The following is a 5,218-nucleotide window of genomic DNA, read 5'->3' on the forward strand; positions in this document are numbered from 1 at the left end:
TCCCAGAGCTCCTCCTGCACTCCAACCCCCTGCCCCATCCCAGAGCCTGCACCCCAAACCCCCTCCCGCACCCAAACTCCCTCCCAGAGTCTTGGGCAGGTGGGGGGGGGGCGGGACTTGGACCCATTCTGGGCACCACCAAAAATTATACAAACCTGTCGCCCCTGAACGAGATCTATTCCAAGCCTTTGCCTTTGCCAGGGTTATACAGGAATAGTAAGAACACAGTCCTCGTTTTTATTAGAGAAGTAGCACCATGGTTTGAATTATCTACATACGCCAGTCCTAATCTCTAAATTAGAAGCTCTCTAACTAGTTTAAGCCTCATTTAATTCAGTTTAGTGTAATTTAGTAATTAAGCAATTGGACTTTTAATACTGGTTCCATTGCTAGCTTACTGAGTAACTGTGGGCAAATCACCTAAGCTAGTGATGCTTTTCTTACTCACCTGTAAAATAAAGGTAACAGTATTTTCCTGTGTCTCAGGCCTGTTGAGGCCTAACTAATAATTATAAATTGACAAGTATGAAGGTTATTCCAAAGGAAGACGTAAGACAAGAACTTGAGTCCTCGTGGCCCCAGCCTGTGTTAAGTCCTTGTGGCCATGTGGACTCTGTTGCTGGCAGATCTCTGCTTTAGCTAAGGTTTGTACCAAGAGGCCAAGCAAGTAGAGCTGGTTGGAAAATTTCGGACGGAACAGTGCTCCATTGGCAAACGCTGATCCAACAAAACGGAAAGGTTTTGCAGGATCGTATTGGTGGTGGTGACGTCTCTGATGGAGACATTATCCGATTGCTTAGTGTTCACGTTATCCTTTCGACTGCGCTGCTGTCACGCGTTGTTGCTTCTGTAGGCAGAGCAAACTGCAGACACCAGGGACTCCCTCTGTTCCCTACCACGAGTTCCCGTGTGCCAGGTTCCCATTCCTCTCTATTTGAGGGGCTTGCTGTAACTCCCATTCCTCCCTCATGCCAGGGGTTCTGTGTGCCCCTTCTGCCCCCAGGCCAAGAGCTCTGTGGTACCCCCCACTGCCCCCAGCCCCCCAGGCCAGGAGCTCTGTGGTACCCCCACTGCCCCCAGCCCCCCATGCCAGGGGCTCTATGGTACCCCCCACTGCCCCCAGCCCCCCATGCCAGGGGCTCTATGGTACCCCCCACTGCCCCCAGCCCCCCAGGCCAGGAGCTCTGTGGTACCCCCAGCCCCCCCTGCCAGGGGCTCTATGGTACCCCCCACTGCCCCCAGCCCCCATGCCAGGGGCTCTATGGTACCCCCCACTGCCCCCAGCCCCCGTGCCAGGGGCTCTGTGGTTCACCCCACCGTCCCCAACCCCCCATGCCAAGAGTTCTGTGGTGGCCCCCCCATATTATATAACGAATAGAAACTATAATGAAGCATTTGGATGAAGTCATTCCTAGATTTCTGAAATGACCTTTTGGGGGGAAATTTCCAAGTTTCTACATTTTGCCCCAAATGGGGAGGAAAAGAAATTTTGAAATGTCAATTTCCCACAGGACGGACATGCTGAGATTCTATTAGCTCTACCTGCAAGTCAAGATCAGCTTACCTACAGCACATGCATTGGTGTATCCATTATAACAATCCCCCATGCAAAGAACATGTGACGGTGTTAGGCTTTAAAAGTGATGTCAGAACAATTCTTGACAGACAGATTCTCCCAAAGGAACCAATGTCAGAGTAACCCAGCATGCAGGGCTGTTCTCAGGAGATGCCTCAGCCGGAGTCCAAGGGAACTGAATGTCGAGACATAACATTATTAAATTAGAGGTTATATAACAAGTCTTATAGCGAGGAGCCTCTTTGGTTCTATTAACAAAATCCTGCATTACTGACACGGCCGGTCTCTAAAGAAAACAAGGAATAAAGAAAAGAATGTTTTTATCCTCCCCCTAGCTTAAATCCCCTGCCATTTTGAGATGTGTTTTCCCATACATAACACCATCTCTGGCTGGTATAAAGCAAACAAGGGAGGAATCTCTAAAATTACATCACAGAATGTTCAGCCTGATTGTTTGAAAACCTCAGTGGTGTTAGTTACAGCTTTGAACCACCTACATTTTTGTGTCTGAAGAATTTTATTCCAGGGTCAGGAGGGGTTTCTATTACCAAGAGATCATTCCCACATATCAAGCTTTGAGATTTGCTCCTCAAAGGCCCCTGTGCAATAAAGATGGTTAGGAACCAGCTCCCCTGATCCGAATGCCCCTGAACTTTGGGAAAGCTCCGAACGGGACCAAACATTGCCCCTGTCCCCTATTTTTAAAATGGGGACAATACTACTTCCCAGGGTGCTGTGAGGATAAATACATTAAACAGATTGTAAAGCATTTTGAGATCTACTGATGTAAAGCACTTATATAAGAAATAGGCATTATTAATTATTATTTAAGATCTCCCTTCATTACCCATAAGGTAATGCATCAACCTGAAATGGATTTAATTAGAAGTTGGGGTGGATTTTCATCACTCTCCTCCATTCCGCTGTTAAAACGCTGAGGTTTTTCTCGTGCGATCAGTGGATGTTGGAAGTGCCATGTATCACAAATGCAATATTTTTATTCAAAGAGGGGGAAAGGGGAAGAGTAAATTTAGGTATAAATATTTAATCCAGCGGTCCCCAAACTTTTGAGAATTGCCCCCCTTACTCATGTCTGCACCCCGCGCAGAGCCGGGGCTGGGAGCGGGGCTGTGGCTCCAGAGGGGAAGGATATGTGGACTGGAGTAAGGGGGTGGAGGCTGGGGCCAGGAACAGAGCCACAGACAGTGGCTGAGGCTGGCGTGGGGCCAGGAGCGGAGCCGCGTCGAGGCTGGGGATGGGCCAGGTGCAGGGCTGGGAGCCAGGGACGCAGCTGGGGGCGGGACCGGAGCAGAGCTTGGGGCGGGGAGGGGTGTATGGCACTCCCTCCCCGTCCCCCCATTCCCCCCCGTGAGGGCTAGCCTGGGCCGCCACATCCCCCTGGATGTTCATCCACACACCCCTAGAGGGATGCGCCCCACGCTTTGGGGGCCTCTGATCTAATCTATCGTTTTGATCTCTCACTTGTGATTGTGGCAGTTGAGTGCCTGATGTCAGGGAGAGAATGCTTTGCACTTCCAATACACTTTTCAAGCTGTACTGGACTTCTATGGTGCATCTTCACCCCACAGTTTTGCAACAGGATGGTGATGATGCTTCATCGTGTCATGGGCCAACATCCTCCCATAAATGTCATGATGGGTTGATGCAGTGTTGTTGTAGCCCTGTCAGTCCCAGGATATTAGAGGAACGAGGTGGGTGAGGTAATATCTTTTACGGGACCAGCTTCTGTTGGTGAGAGAGACGAGCTTTTGAAAGCCCAATAAAAGATATAGACTAAAATTGGAACGATACAGAGAAGATTAGCATGGCCCCTGCGCAAGGATGAGACACAAATTTGTGAAGGGCTATCACCATGTCTCTCTATGATGGGTTGATGTCATTTTTGCCTCCAAAGAGCAAATGGGAAAAATGGTGGCCCCTCTTGGACTTTCCAGCTAAACAGGTCAAATTATGCCTGGCCCTGCATTGGATGCTCAAAAGAGGGAAGAGAGGGCATGCAAGAGTCCCTTATCCTCCAACATACCAGCACATAGGACGTAGGGTTCAGGTGCTGAGGCGTACAGGTGTAGCAAGTCATGCTTTTACACTGGGGATCTCCACAGCTAACAGCATGAGCTGCTATAGTTTGAGCTAAAGAGCCAGGGCTCCTCAACTGGGCCTGTAACAGACTCATATCATAGATTCATAGAGTCCAAGGCCAAAAGGGACCATTGTGATCATCTAGTCTGACCTCCTGCAGAGCACGGGCCATAGGACTTCCTGAACTAATTCCAAAGCAGACCTTTCAGAAAAACATCCAATCTTGTTTTTAAAATTCTCAGTTATGGAGAACCCACCACAGCCCTTGGTAAATTGTTCCAAGGACTGTCAAAATTTTGTGCCGTATTTTTCGTTTGAGTTTGTCTTGCTTCAACTTGTAGCCATTGGCTCTTGTTAGACCTTTGCCTGCTAAGACTGAAGAGCTAGGGTGACCAGACAGCAAATGTGAAAAATTGGGACGGGGGTGGGGGGTGATATGAGTCTATATAAGAAAAAGACCCAAAAATCGGGACTGTCCCTATAAAATCGGGACATCTGGTCACCCTATGAAGAGCCCATAATCAGTTTTTCTTCCCTATGTAGGTACTTAGACTGTGTTCAAGTCATCCCTTACTCTTCTTTTTGTTGAACTAAATAAATGGAGCTCCTTGACTCTATCTCTGTAAGGCATATTTTCACCTGTGGAATGGGCACAGAAGTGGACCTGTAACACACACGGAACAGTGGGTTACACAAGGTGTATGTGTGGGAGACCAGTGTGGCCTGGAGTGCTAGCCGCTGTAAAGATGAGTGCAGACCACAGCTTTCCAACGGGTGTTGCAAGAGGCATGGCATACACTGGTCTCCTCTGGGGTCCAAGCAGGAGTTAGGGCTTCCACAGTCATCCTGCCTCCTTTTGTTCCTCTCCCGAGCACAGTGATCCCTCCTCCTCCAGTGAATGTATCCATCACGTCACCCCTTAGCTCACTGACCAGGCCAGACAGATGGAATTCCTTTGAGATGAGGAACAAAGAGGTAACAGAGTATGATTCTGTTGGTTGCAAACGCCTGATGCTCTCAGCTGCAATTAATGAGTGTCTCAGCTTTTCCTCCTTTCCAGGGAGGGAAAGATGGTTTCCCTTTACTCTTGCATGTGAATTCTGTTGAAATGGCTCTTAACCATGGCTTCACCACATTATCTGAAGGGGGCAAGATCCCAGAGAAGGAGAGGAATATTTCAGGGTGGTTTCAAAAGGTGGTTGAACTAGGGGTAACCACGTAAAATTTACAAGGAAATTTTCAGATGAATGTCATAAAATAATTGACAGCTCTTAGATTATAGAATGGTCTCCCTTGGGAGAAGATAGAAGCCCCATCGTTTGAGCCATTTAATCCTAGACTAGGCAAAACATTGAGAATATACTGTAGCAAGATGGATAAAAATTGATTTAAATTAAATACAGGTTTTTTTATTTAAATTAAATGCAGGTTTATTTTTTAAAACATAAACCTATTTATAATTTAATTTTGAAATTGGCAACCTATATTAAGGCCTACATTTAAATAAACATTATAAAAATTAAGTAGTACATGTTTCCTGCC

At 47.4% G+C, this 5,218-nt stretch overlaps 1 pseudogene; it reads left to right on the forward strand.

The window, feature by feature from the left end:
* The first annotated feature begins 3,340 nt into the window (after positions 1–3,340).
* LOC112108318 lies at positions 3,341–3,453 on the forward strand (annotated as a pseudogene).
* The last annotated feature ends 1,765 nt before the right edge of the window (positions 3,454–5,218 follow it).

Source organism: Terrapene carolina, unplaced genomic scaffold (genome assembly GCF_002925995.2).
Source record: "Terrapene carolina triunguis isolate 2854851 unplaced genomic scaffold, T_m_triunguis-2.0 Scaffold88, whole genome shotgun sequence".
Taxonomy (NCBI): domain Eukaryota; kingdom Metazoa; phylum Chordata; order Testudines; family Emydidae; genus Terrapene; species Terrapene triunguis.